The 15575-nt window shown below is 36.1% G+C and overlaps 1 pseudogene; it reads left to right on the top strand.

Annotated features, from left to right (window-relative positions):
* The first annotated feature begins 14250 nt into the window (after positions 1 to 14250).
* On the top strand, positions 14251 to 15233 carry LOC140516558 (olfactory receptor 8K3-like; annotated as a pseudogene).
* Positions 15234 to 15575: the final 342 nt, after the last annotated feature.

The raw sequence follows: 15575 nt of genomic DNA, 5'->3' as shown, positions 1-15575 counted from the left end.
TGGAGAAGGGAAGAACTTTTGTCAAAAGAAGAGAAAGACAACATTATGAAGTGCAAGATGGATAATTTTGATTACATTAAAGTGAAGAGTTTTTACACAACCAAACCCAATGTATCCAGTATTCGGAGGGATGCAGAAAACTGGGAAAGAATTTTTGCAGTTAGTATCTGTGAAAAAGGCTACATTTCTAAAATATATAGAAAACTGAGTCAAATGTAAAAGAATCCAAGTCATTCCCTAATTGATGAATGATCAAAGGACATGAACAGCCTTTTTGCAGAGGAGGAAATTAAAGATATCTATAATCATATGAAAAAATGCTCTAAATCACATGGATTAGAGAAATGTAAATCAAAACAACTCTGGGGTACCACATGACACCTATCAGATTGGCAAACATGATAGAACAGGAAGATAACAAATGTTGGCGTGAATGTGGGAGAGCTGGAACACTAATTCATTGTTGCTGGAGCTGTGAGCTGATTTAACCATTCTGGAGAGCAATTTGGAACTATGCCCAAATGGCTACAAAATTCTGCATAACCTTGACCCAGAAATATCGCTTCTAGGAGTGTATCACCAAGAGATCATAAAGTTAAGAAAGAGTACCACATGTACAAAAATATTTATAACAGCACTCTTTATATTGGCCAAAAACTGAAAATCAAGGGGATGCCCATCAATTGGGGAATGACTGAATAAATTGTGGTATATAAATGTAATGGAATACTATTGTGCTGTAAGAAATGATGAAGAAGAAGGCTTCAGAGAGGCCTGGAAAGATTTATATGATCTCATGCTGAGTGAGAGGATCAGAACCAGGAGAACTTTGTGCACAGAAACGACCACAGTGTGTGAGAGTTTCTTCTGGTAGACTTGAAACTTCCTTGCAATGCAAGGACCTGAAAAATCCCCAGTGGTCTCTTAAGGCAAAATGCCTTCCACATCCAGAGAAAGAACTATGGAATTCAATCGCAGAATGTAACAGGTCATATTCTTTTGTATTACGTTTTGGTTTGTTATATCATTTCACCCTTTCATTTGAATTCTTCTACACAGCATGACTATAGTGAAAATGCATTTAATAGGAATGAATGTGTATAACCTATATAAAATTGTATGCCATCTTGGGGATTGAGGGTGAAGGTAGAGGGGAGGTAGGGGGAACAAAAAACTCTAATTTGTATGGCAGTGGTTGTAGAGCTTTGAAAATAAAAAAAATAAAAAAATTTAAAAAATTGATTTCACATGAAATTGAGGGGGGAAGAAATATTATTTTCATATAATTAAAAGGATAGTCATTTTTGTTCCATTTTGTTCCCTAGAAAAGAACCAGAATTTGACAGATGTTTTAGACACTTTTTTTCTGCTAAGGGGAGGAACAAATGGCATCAATTCATAGGTTCTTAAATATAATCATAAAATAGGAAAAGGAGGCATTCTATTTTAATCTCATTTTATAGATGTGGATACTTAGACTGATAAATGTGATGTGCCTGTTAAAATCACATAATAAGTAACAGAGCTGGAGCGTACGCCATTTCCTCTGAATTCAAATGCAATGTTCATTTAATGGCCAATTTATAATAATTAGAACTATGGTAAAGGTAAATAAGATGGTTTAATAGTTAATGGATTCTTCTTTAGTGAAGGATTTCGCACAAATCTGGATGACCATTTGTCACTTATATAGGATTGTTATTGACATATAAGTTGGACACTACATGCTTTCTGAGTTCATTTCTAACTTTGAAAATTTTTCTGTTATGATCTACATTGTTTTATAATTCGTTTCCTAAAGCAATATATATCAAAAATCAGAAAAAATATTACTGATTTGCTTGTTTTTTTCCTTTTCGTTCTGTCCTCTCCACAATAAAACAAATTAAAAATATTGATCATTTTAATTGATTGGATTTTCTTGTAAACAAAGTATGTCTGGCTTAGACAAAAAGTATTTGATTAAAATTCTGAATTTTAAAAGTCTTATCCCAACCTATCTTTCAATATTCTGCTTGTAAATATTTCTGCGAACTGAAAAAGAATAAGATATTAGTCATTATCATATTTGGGCCATCACATCATATATTCACTGATTGAAATCAGTTGATTTAAACAAAATCCATCTTTTGAAAACAAATACTGTAACAAAAATTTGATAAGTCCATAATTTATAGAATATCATGATCTCAGAAGAATCGTAAGTTAAGGTGATTAAATGAACAATCAAAAAAAGATAATGATGAATATAACTAGGCAGCAGCTTCATGACACAAGATGCAGAATGAAAATCAAAGAAATATATGAGGGGACAAGGAGGTGCAAAATAAATTTAACTAGATGAAAGGATATCAGATGGATAGTCAAAGTGTTGAGAGATGAAACAGGCAATATTAAAACAACTAGGGAAAATTTTTGGGGGGAACACAGCCAAGATGGCAGAGTAGAAAGAAGTACATACACTAGCTCTTCCCCCACAGCCCATAAAATCCCCGTGAAGAAAGACTTTCAACAAATTCTAGAGCAGCAGAAGCTACAGAACAACAGAGTAGAGGGGATTTCCAGCCCAATGTGACCCGAAAGGAAACGTCTGTCCCACCAGACACAGAGCAGAGACGAGGCCAGTCTTGGCTGTAAGGCTCGGCTCTAGGAGGAGGACGACAGCAGACTTCGGGGGCAGAATCCCCAGGTGCAGTAGTAGCGGTTCACAGATGCCTCTACCCACAGGCACCAAAGGTTAGTGAAAGGGTTTTTTCAGCTGGCTGAGAAGGGAGAAGGGCCTGCCGATAGCTCTGGCTTCAAGAGGCGGTCAAAGACGTCACAACTGGGCAGGATTCAGCAGCTTCCACAGTAGCCCCTACAGCAGACCTCATCCACTGTTGGATAGTAAAACCCCTGGGGGCACTGAGCAGCTGATTCTTACCTCAGCCCTGTGTAGCAGCCCTGCCTCCACCTAATACTCTTGAGGGATCTGAGCAGCCGAACTTTACCTCCCACTGAATGGCGGCCCTGACCCTGCAACTTATCCAAATCTCAGCCCCCTGTGCTGGCTTGGCAGAACTGGAGGCGAGGTGATTGTGAAGACGAGACTCTACTACTCAGATTCTGAGCACAAACATTTCTGTTTGCTCCCAGACCAGTGTACACTCTTGATTTTACCATGTTGGAGGAACTGAGATCTTAGAGATCCCCAGAGTATACCCTACTCTTGACAAAGGACCCAAAAGTCAAGTAACTGGTTCGGAAAATGCCTAAAAAAGGGGGGAAAATAAGACTATAGAAGGTTACTTTTTTTTGGTGAACAGATATCTTCTTCCCATACTTTCAGATGAGGAAGAGCAATGCTTACCATCAGGGAAAGACATATAAGTCAAGGCTTCTGTATCCCAAACATCCAAAATGAATATTGAAATGTCTCAGGTCATGGAACAGCACAAAACGGATTTGAAAATCAAATAAGAGAGGTGGAGGAAAAATTGGGAAGAGAAATGAGAGAGATGTAAGAAAATCATGAAAAGCGGGTCAACGGCTTGCTAAAGGAGACACCAAAAATGCTGAAGAAAATAACACCTTTAAAAATAGGCTAACTCAATTGGCAAAAGAGGTTCAAAACTCAATGAGAAGAATGCTTTAAAGAGCAGAATTAGCCAAATGGAAAAGGAGGTTCAAAAGATCACGGAAGGAAATACTTATCTCAAAATTAGAATGGAACAGATGGAGGCCAATGACTTCATGAGAAACCAAGAAATCACAAAACAAAATCACAATAATGAAAAAATGGAAGATAATGTGAAATATCTCATTGGAAAAACAACTGACCTAGAAAATAGATCCAGGAGAGACAATTTAAAAATTATGTGCCTACCTGAAAGCCATGGTCAAAAAAAGATCCTAGACATCATCTTTCACGACATTATCAAGGAAAACTGCTCTGATATTCTAGAACCAGGGGGCAAAACAAATACTGAAAGAATTCATTGATCATCTCCTGAAAGAGATCCAAAAAGAGAAATTCCTAGGAACATTGTGGCCAAATTCCAGAGCTCTCAGGTCAAGGAGAAAATATTGCAAGCAGCTAGAAAGAAACAATTTGAGTATTGTGGAAATACAACCAGGATAACAGAGAATCTGGCAGCTTCTACATTAAGGGATTGAAGGGCAAGGAATATGACATTCCAGAAGTCAAAGGAAATAAGACTAAAGCCAAGAATCCCCTGTCCAGCAAAACTGAGTATAATACTTCAGGGGAAAAATGGTCTTTCAATGAAATAAAGGATTTTCAAGCATTCTTAATGAACAGACCAGAGCTGAAAAGGAAATTTGACTTTCAAACACAAGAATGAAGAGAAGCATGAAAAGGTAAACAGCAAGGAGAAGTCATAAGGGAGTTACTAAAGTTGAACAGTTTACATTCCTACGTGGAAAGACAATATTTGTAACTCTTGAAACTTTTTTCAGTATCTGGATAGTTGGTGGGATTACACACACACACACACACACACACACACACACACACACACAGGGGTGGGGAGAAAGAGAGAGACAGAGACAGAGACAAAGAGCCCAGGGTGAGTTGAATAGGATGGGATCATACCTTAAAAATGAAATTAAGGGGTGAGAGATGAATATATTGGGAGGAGAAAGGGAGAAATGCAATGGGGAAAATTATCTCTCATAAAAGAGTAAGTAAAAGACTTTTCAGTGGAGGGAAAAAGGGGGAAGGTGAGTGAGAAAACATGGAGCTTACTCTCATCACATTCGACTCAAGGAAGGAATAAAATGCAAACTCATTTTGGTATAAAAACCTATCTTCCAATACAGGAAAGTGGGGGAGAAGGGGATAAGCAAGGTGGGGGGGGGACTATGGGAGGGCGGGCAGTGGGGGAAGGACAAGGTCAAAAGAGTGAATAGAAGAAATGGGAGGCAGGATAGGATGGGGGGAAATATAGTTAGTCTTAACCAACACTACTATTATGGAAGTCATTTGCAAAACTACACAGATAGGACTATATTGAATTTCTTGCCGTCTCAAAGGTGATGAGTGGGGAGAGAGGGAGGAAGAGAAGTTGGAATTCAAAGTTTTAAGAACAACTGTTGAGTATTGTTCCTGCATACAATTAGGAAATCAGAAATACAGGTAATGGGGTACAGAAATTTATCTTGCCATACAGGACAAAAGAGAAGATGGGGATAAGGGAAGGGAGGGAATCTTAGAATGGAGGGCAGATTGGTGAGAGGAGTAATTAGAATGCTTGAGGTTTTGGGGTAGGAGGAGGGGAGAAATGGGGAGAAAATTTGGAACTAAAAATTTTGTGGAAATGAATGTTGAAAATTTAAATAAATTAGTTAGAAATGCATCTATGAAAATAGAAAATTTTTAAAAAATATTGACTAGACTTATTAATGTACTGGACTTTTAAATTCGTTCCAAAATAACTCTCCTCCCATCATTTCAAAGGAAAACATATGATGTGTTCCCTATATATTTGATATTTATATTCTGTAACTTATATTCTTGTATTGTTTTGAAATTAAATATTAGATTTTTCAGGAAAATCAACCCATAACAAAATCTTACCTTTAAAGAATATACGGCACACCATATTTATTTGTTCATTTCATGGCAATTATTACATTTGTATTTAGGCATGTACAACTATAATGATTTGTGTGTATACAAAAGTCATATAACATACATGCATATATGAATACATGCATGCGTATCTACAAATATGTAACACATATGTGAGTATATATTTCTATGTGTTCAAGTCACTTACCTTTGTTTATATTACCTACATGCATACATTTGTAGATATGTTAAAGGTAGATTTAAGTTCAAATTTCTTCTATAATCTCTTTTACAAATCATTATAAATTTGAAAGTTCCATTAGTTGGTTAATAAGTACAGTTTAAGTCATATATACATTTTATATTTCATCATTAGAAAGTATTATTAAAACTATGACTTGACTATTGTGTGGTTTCTTCTGCTTTAGGTGATCCTTCTATGGACGGTTCATAAAAATTAAAGAAAAAATATTTGTGTGGTTGACAATGAACTAGATGTCATGCAGTGTACCAATGTATGGATTAGCCATTATATATACACAGAAGTTTCAATGACTTTGTAGTAAATGTTTATTTATGAAATGGAATATTATACGTTGAAAAAAATTCCTTGCACTCAGATTAAATATAAAAGATTCATTGCATAAAGGAATAAGTCCAAAAACTTAGTAGGGTATGTATATTTATATTTTGTAAAGAAAATTATTTTTCTGTGAGCCACTCCACTATTTCATACGTTTGTATTTCATATGAATTTTTCATCCCAGGATTCTATTTGAATTCTTTATACAAAAAGGAATAATATATATTTTTTAAAAATTTTAATGACTTTTTCCCCTAACCAGAGCTATGCAGAAGTGAAAACATAATTTTAATAATGGGAAAAAAACAAAAATTTCTTGGTATCCCCTGGGAAATGAATATGGCTTGGCAATGCTCAAAGGGACTAATTACTTGGAGAAAAAACAAATTATTTTTTTTGTTGTTATTACTGCTATTACTTCATTGGTGTTCTCTTTGCCAGTGCAACGATTGCCTGTTCCAGTGATCCCTACAGAACTGATTACTGTAAATTTTCTATGGAACCTAAATAAAAACAACATAAAAGTCTGTTTTTAATGAGTCCTTAAGGGAATAAACTTTTACATTGAAATCTTCATGAAATCCAGTTATCAGGACTATTGAGATTAACTTAGACAGAACAAGCTAGACAATGTTTCCTTAGAAAGTAAAAAAAAAATGCAAAATAATTAGCAATAAATTCTAAGGAATCTTGGGGCCCTAAATAAGAAACATAAGACAGATACTAAGTGAAGCTTTTCGTTAATGTCTTCAAAGTATTATTTCTCTTTTGAAGATTCTCAATAGAGAATGAGTTGAGGGAAGGATTTCGTTCTCAGCTTCTCCATTTTATTGAGTAGAACCTGTGGTAATGCCCTAGAGACTACATTTAGACCAGGAGGTCCTAACCTAAATTTAATGTATATTTAAAAATCAGTACCTGTAGTTTAATATCAGTGAGTCTTAGCAATCTATGCAACTAATTGTGTGCCTTTAAAAATCTTACTCTGGTAAAGTGTCTATTGACTTTGTTTTTGTTGTTGTTCAGTCATTTCACTCGTGTATTATTCTTTATCACCCCATTTCGGGTTTTCTTTTCCTTCATGAGTTTATTTTACAGATGAAGAAACTGTGAAAAAATATGGTTAAATGGCTTGCCAAATGACAAATAGCTTGTATGTGGGACTGAGTTTGAACTCATGCAGGTGTCCTCCTGATTTCATGCCAAGTATTTTATCAGTTGTGAAACCTAATTGCCCTTGGCTTTGGCAGTGTCCAAATTGCAAAAGAGGACCAAAGAAAAGATTTAGTACCTTTAGGTAGGACTCTCTGAAGATTGAAATACCATTGATTCAACATTTGAACTAATCTTTAGAAATATTTAACAGTGTGTTTACTTGAATTTCCTAACAAACTTTTGAAATCATATATAGCAAAGAAATAAGATAGCAAAATTGGATCTGGGAGTGGTATTAAATCCCCTACTCAGAAAATTAGGCTAAAAACAATCACACAGACTTACATTCATGCTGAGGAAACTTATGTCCAGAATAGATTATCGACTTGCTCAAAGTCAAAAAGGTAGCAAGCAATAGCCTAAGGCATTTGTAGGGAGCACCTTTGTGACACGTACAAGGATGTATGGAGATTACCTAGCACTATGTCACAACGACATGGGGCCAAAACACCAAACATTCTGTACTTAAGAGTTTGTCAAGAGACTGTTAAATCATACTTCTTAATATTTTGAAAGGCTTAGCAGTTTCTTTATTCAACATCAATTCTAAATCCTTCAATTCAAATATATGTATGATGTTTGTATTTCCTTTAATATCTATGAATATGGTCTTGTGTTAAGGAATGCATTTGAATGATACAGAAAAAAATGTATGCACTAGTTCCTACACGAATTTGTTGTGACGTAAAAGAAATCATGTAAACTTTGTGGATCTCAATCTCTTTACATATAAAATTAAGGGACAGGACTGGAGGACCTCTAAGGTTCCTTACAATTCTGAAAATTATTGAGTTCATGATAACACACGAATAGATTACACTGTACATATGTGTGGTATCTTTTTGTAAGCAATTTGAGTACAATCATCATAAAATAGCACTTTAACTTTATTCTATACATTAATTAATCAATATGTGTTAATATGTATATGTAAGTAATATGTATCATTATATACAATATGTTGAATATATTATAATGTACATTGAACATTAATATGTATGTGAATAATAATATAATTGATATGTATATGCAATATATGCAACTAATAACAGAAATATGTATGTGTGTATATACATATGTATGTATACATTATATATACATTCATACATACATATATATATACAGTAAGTTCTTCAATTTGTAAAGGCTACAAGCCAAGATCAAAGTGGAGAGAGTGTTGGTGCGTGATTTTCTGTTTGCAGATGATTGTGCACTCAATATAGCCTCTGAAGCTGAGATGCAACAAAGTATGGATCAACTCCCTGCTGCCTGCGCTAATTTTGGCCTAATAATTTACACCAAGAAAACGCAGGTGCTCCATCAGTCACGACCACACCATCCATATGGGAAACCATTGGTTACAGCAAATGGAGAAGTTTTGAATGTTTTAGATGAGTTCACTTACCTTGGTAGTGTACTTTCCAGGGATGTACACATTGACAATGAGGTTAATGAACGCATTGTTAGAGCTAGCTCAGTGTTTGGGAGGCTCTAAATAAAACTTTGGGAGAGAAGAGGTATTTTACTGACTACCAAAATGAAGGTCTACAGAGCAGATGTGCTGACCTCATTGTTGTATGTCTGTGAAACATGGACAGTCTACCAGTTCCATGCCAGATGATTTAATCGCTTCCATTTGAACTGTCTTAGGAAGATTCTGAGGATCACCTGGCAGAATAAGGTACCAGACACTGAAGTTCTTGCTCGAGCTGAACTGCCAACCATTCAAACTACCCTTCAAAGAGCGCAACTCAGATGGACTGACCACGGTGTTCAAATTCAAAATTTATGCTTGCCGAAAAGACTATTTTATGAAGAACTCACATGAGGCAGGCAATCACGTGGTGGTCAAAAGAAGCGGTACGAGGATACTCTCAAGAGCTTTGCATTTGACTGTGCAACATAGGAGGGACTGGCACAGGACTGCTCAGCATGGCGTGTCCACATCAGAAAGGGTGTTCTGCTCCATGAGCAAAGCAGAATTGAGACATCACAAAGGATGTGCAAATTTGGAGTATCCACCCAATATTCACGCGGACTATCAGTGCCGAAACTGTGGTAGAGCATTCCGAGCTCATATTGGTCTGATCAGTCACAGCTGGACACACTGAGTTTTCACTTTATCATGGTGATGTCATTTTGATCCTCTTTGAGAAAGAAGTACAACAATCAACCAATGTGGTAAGATTATTAATATTTCCTTTTGATAGATGGTCACACGATTCAGTTGTGAATGGACCCTTTGAACTATAGTTTATTTACAATACAGAGTGTTTACGTTCTCTGTAACACACCTTTTGCAAACCAACCATTTCAGTTTTCAAATATATTGTTATTAATCCTTTATTTTCAAAGGCGACCGATGCCATCACAAGTTGATGTCACGGCTCTTACATAAACTGTACTTAAGTGAAACATAGTTGCACAAAGTCATGAATCCCACTCTCTTCCAGATTCATCAAAGTCCAGTTGCAAGACAAGTAACAGGATTACTGGCAACAGCCGAGAACACAGTGAATAATCTTGGTGACTTTGATGACTGACCAAGCCCTAGGGGTTCCATAGTGCGTGCTTCACCTGTCTTCATGGTCTTAGTCCAAATAGTTCTCTCCTACCCATTCCACCAGGGGAAGTCTTCACATGTTTGACCTGTACACACCCATTAATATACTGATGGTTTGTGACCCATTGGTTATCCTCAACCTGATTTAGTCCAACTACCCACACACTTTTGCCAGATGTGGATCCTATGCATACTACACATTCTTGGAGCTACAGATAAGAGTAAATTGCTGGTTGGACATCAAAGTTGGATGAACAGCCTGGAAAATGACTTGGAAAGCCCTAACACCATAGGTGCTAATCTTCATTGAACGCCCATACAACTCTTATTTAAATATAGAGTCCATCTCCTTTATCCTTTCCTTCTTTTTTCATTTTCTTCCTTCTTTTTTCCTTTTCCTTTTTTCTTTCTTTCTTTCTTTCTTTCATTCATTAATTCTTTCTTTCTTTCCTTCCTCCTTCCTTCCTTCCTTCTTTCCTTCTTTCATTCTTTCATTCCTTCCTTTATTTTCCCTCCCTGAATCTCACGTTCCATATGAAGGAAAGTGACTCTTTCAGAAATACAGAAAATGATCTGGATAAAGTATAGTCTTGTAAATACTGACTTTTAGCTTCAGTTAAGGGCTGGAACAGTATTAGATTAATACTGATATTAAAAACTTCCTTGCAGTGTTCATCCATCCATTTACTAAGAATTTTCTGAACATTTTTTAAATCTCTACAATCAAAGACAGCTTCGATACAAAGAGGAATAAATATACTGCTTGCCTCCATGAAGTTCAAAAGTTAATAGTATAATCTACTCATAGACAAGTCTAAACAGTGTTAATTTATTGAAAAGATATTCGCTGAATATTTTTTTGTGTGGGCAGAGCCTCTTGATTGACAGAATGGGATGTAAGAATAAGACATAGTTCCTTCCCTCTGGGACATAAAAATCTAGTAAATCATGAAATAAAATTGGAAGCATATATTACTTGCATAAATCTACACATAGTCATAGGACAAGGCAATATTTTAAAGTGATAAGATACCACTTTTTCTGATACCTGAAGTGCTATTACATGGAAAAAGAATCAGCTTTCTTGAGCCTGAACCCAGATGGCGGAACTAGGAGCAAAAGGTGAGATTTGCAGAGAGGTAACATTAAGTAAAACTCATGTAATGGTGGTGTTATGTTGGGGATCAGAGAGACATAATTCAATTTAAAGGAAAGCTTTTCATTTTCTTTTTTACAATTTCACTATAGTCATATTGAATAAAAGAATTAAAACGAGTGGGAGAAAGGATAGAACAAAACAAAACAAAACAGAACGCAAAAGAAAATGGTCTTCTTCAATCTGCCATCCAATTACACAATTGTTTCTCTGGATGTGGAAAGTGTTTTGCCTCAAATGTCCGTTAGGAATTTTTTAGTTCCTGGTTCCCGTGAAGGACTTAGTCTATCAGAAAAATTCCTCACACGCTGTGGCTGTTGCTGTGTACAAAGTTCTCCTGGTCCTGCTCCTTTCACTCAGCGTCGGTTCATATAAGTCTTTTCCGGAATCTCTGAAGTTTTCCAGTTCACCGCTTCTTATGGAACAATAGTACTTTATTACATTCATATACCACAACTTGTTCAGTCATTCCCCAATTGATGGGCATCCCTTTGATATCCAGTTTATGGCCACCACAAAGAGTGCTGCTATAAATATTTTTGTACATGTGGGACCCTTTCCCACTTTTATGATCTCTTTGGGATACAGTCCTAGAAGAGATATTGCTGGATCGAAGGGTATTCACATTTTTGTAGCCCTTTAGGCATAGTTTTAAATAGTTCTCCACAATAATTGGATCAGCTTGCAGTTCCACCAACAATGAATTAGTGGTCCCACTCACCCACATCTTCTCCAACATTTATCATTATCCTGTTTTATCATGTTAGCCAACCTCATAGGTGTGATGACGTACCTCAGAGTTGTTTTGGTTTGCATCTCTCTAATCAAGAGTGATTTAGAGCATTTTTTCATTTGACTATAGATAGTTTTAATTTCTTCCTTTAAAAACTGCCTGTTCATATCCTTTGACGATTTATCAATTGGGGAATGACTTGTATTCTTGTACATTTGACTCATTTCTCTATATATTTTAGAAATTAGACCTTTATTACAGACACTAGTTGGAAAATTTTTTTCCCAGTTTTCTGCTTCGCTCCTAATCTTGGTCGCATGGGGTGTCTTTGTGCAAAAACCTAAACAAAACAAAACGGAAGACAAAAGAGTCTGCTTAATTCTGCGCTCCAATTCCATAGTTCATTCTCTGGATGTGAAAGGTGTTTTGCCTCAAGAGTTCACTGGGAATTTTTTAGGTCCTTGAATTGCTGTGAAGGGCTAAGTCTACCAGAAAAATTCGTTGCACACTGTGATTGTTGCTGTGCACAAAGCTCTCTTGGGTCTCCTCCTTTCACTCAGCATCAGTTCATTTAAGTCGTTCCAGGCCTCTGAAGTCTTCTGATCATCATTTTTTATAGCACAGGTGTATTCCATTACATTCATATCCCACAGTTTGGTAAGCCTTTCCCCAACTGATAGTCATCCCCATGATTTCCAGATCTTTGTCACGAGAAAGAGAAATACTATAAATATTTTGTGTATGTGTGACCCTTCCTCATTTTTATGATCTCTTTGGGATATAGTCCTGTAAGCAATATTCCTGTAAGCAATATTTTCCAGGTCAGTTGTCTAAAGGGCCCAAGGTCTCCCAGTGCATCCTGGGTCATCTCCAGTCATCTTGAGGAATATAAGATCTCTGGATCCAGATGGTTCTGGAGTAGAAGTGAAAGTGGTTACCTGCACAGCCCTCCCTCACTCAAACCAAAGTCAAATGCAAGTCATGTCATCATTTCTCTGATTGCATGGGGTTCTTCAGCAACGAAGAATGAACACAATTCTTTCAGGAGTCTATTAAATTTCCCTGGGCATGATGAATCCATGGCATATCAACCACAAACAGAAGCCTATAAGGTAAGAGCCGCTTCATGAAATTAGACAGATGTGAACTTTTTCACTTATTACAGTCTGGGCAATTTCCATGACATGGTCATACAAAATCAATTAAATACTTCCATTGCTTTAGGGATATTGCCTCATGAGGACAGAGAAAATCATAAAGTCTTACTAGCAGCTGAAAACACTGCAGAAGTTTCTACCTTCCAGATGAGCAGGTAACACTATTCTTTGTGAGCTTACAGAGGAATTTAGAAATCAGCGTTCAAAAACTGATGACAATGCATATTGCGGGGGTGAATAGGAGAATTTTTGCCCTTAGGTTGAAATTGTTCCCATTGAAATGACATTAAATCCTTCCAGGAAAACTAACAAATGAGAATTCCTAACTGTGACAATTTCCACAGAAACTTGTCTTCAACTAGAAAAATGAAATGCTTTCTTCAAGGGATATTTATCACTAATAATGTGTGAGATCAGAGTGTTTATAGTCACCACTATGTAACTGGACATCATCTTAAAAAGTAGAAAGTCTCTTGGAAGAAAATATATTAAAGACACAAAAATTATTAGCCTAGGTCACTTACATAATCTAGAAGCAAGGACTCTTTTCTCTAAAAAGACAAAGGGAAAGGAGACTACAAAGAGTACGTAGAAATATTTAGTCTTCCTTAATGTCACACAATTAGTGATTGCATAAGGCAGAGACTGAAATAGATCCTGGACATTTATCTTGAGGGGATCAGGGGATTCCTAAAAAGGAAATTCCGTTTCTTTGCACTGACCATCACTTTACAACTGATAGCCATAGGTAATGCCTGAAAAATCAGGAAATTTCTTGGATAGCAGAGATTGTTTGTAATTGAGCATAACATGCTGTTTATCCCATCAATACTTAGTTTCAAAGTAAACTTGATATCTACTACATCGTAATTCCAATAAAAGGCAATCTTATATGCTCTATCTTACATCAGTATCACATTATAACCTCTTTTGTCATTGATTAGTTAAAACATTTTAAAATGTATCCACAATATTTTCTGGTCCCATCACTTGGAGAAAAGTAATTTCATACTTTACTATTTTGTAGAATAAAACCATATTCACTGTCTTATTTGTGGTAAGATACTGATGTGATGAGAAATGATATGATGTAATGTGATATTATATCAAAGGATAAAATGTGATATTTTTTCAATTTGCCTGAATTTACCACATGGAATCTATATGATTTAAATTACATTATAATTTAATGGGGAAATTCCTGCTCATCTCAATCTAACACATTTATTGACATTAACAGCCTAGTTATCTATAAAAATAGTACTCAAAAAGACTTCTTTCTTTTGTTGTCAGAATATGGTTCTTGGATTGAAGAAATGATCAGTCTGAATGAAACTACAGGGAGTCAGGTTGCTGAATATAGTCTCACGAGAATCACAAATTGTCCTGAGCTGCAGGGCCCCCTCTTTGTTCTGTTTTTCCTCAATTACATGGCCGTAGTTGTGGGGAACATTGGTCTAATCATCCTAACCAGTGTGGATTCCCACCTCAAAACGCCCATGTACTTTTTCCTCAAGTATCTGGCATTTGTTGATCTTGGCTATTCCACAGTTATTGGGTCAAAAATGCTAGTTGGATTCATGGAGGAGAAAAGTATTATTTCTTATAATTGATGTGCATTGCAGCTATTTTTCTGTGTGATATTTATTGCCAGTGAACTTTTTATTCTGTCAGCTAGGCATGTGACCGCTATGTGGCCATCTGTAAGCCCCTCTAGTATATGGTCCTCCTATCAGACATGGTATGTTGGCTCTTGGTGGCTATGTCATATCTCTATAGCACCATGGTATCCCTACCGTTTCCAATAAAGCTTTTTAAATTATCTTCCTGCAAATCAAATGTAATAAAACATTTCTTCTGTGATGTTCCTTCCCTATTGTCCATTGCATGCTCAGACACAAGTGAGATTGAAGTCATCGTTATCATCTTTGGTGTACTTAATTTTGTTTCTTCACATCTGATTATTATTATTTCCTACATGTTCGTTCTTGTAACCATCCTCAGGATAAATTCTTCTGAGGGTTGACACAAAGCCTTCTCCACATTTGGCTTTCACCTTACAGGTGTGGTCATATTCTATGGGACACTTCTCTTCCTGTATCTGCAGCCACAATCTAGCCATTCCTTTGACACAGACAAAATAGCCACAGTGTTTAACACTGTAGTCATCCCCATGCTCAACCGTTTGATGTATCGTTTGAGAAACAAAGAAGTGAAGGGTGCCTTGCGGAGACTCTTTAAGAAAATCACCTAAGCCTTCTTTTAAAAAAACAAACAAAATACTTTGTTTTCAAAAGTCACTTCTAAAAGTTTTTTACTTTTAAATTTTCTCCCCCTCCTTTTCTTTCTCCATTTGCAAAATAGCATGCAATCTGATAAAGCCTCTACATATGCATTCCTCATAATCATATTTTCACAGTAGTCATGTTGTAAATAAGAATTAGAATGAATGGGATTAACTACGAGAAGGAAAAACAAAAAAAAAAGAGAAAGTAAACAGCATGTTTTGATTTACATTCAGACTATGTAGTTCTTTCTCTGGTTAAGTCTTCTTTTTAATGCCCAATGTAGTGTGAGATTCCATTGCATTATCAGA

Source organism: Notamacropus eugenii, chromosome Y (assembly GCF_028372415.1).
Source record: "Notamacropus eugenii isolate mMacEug1 chromosome Y, mMacEug1.pri_v2, whole genome shotgun sequence".
Lineage (NCBI taxonomy): Eukaryota > Metazoa > Chordata > Mammalia > Diprotodontia > Macropodidae > Notamacropus > Notamacropus eugenii.
The sequence above is the reverse complement of the archived record's forward strand: the minus strand, read 5'-3'. Positions and strand labels throughout refer to the sequence as shown.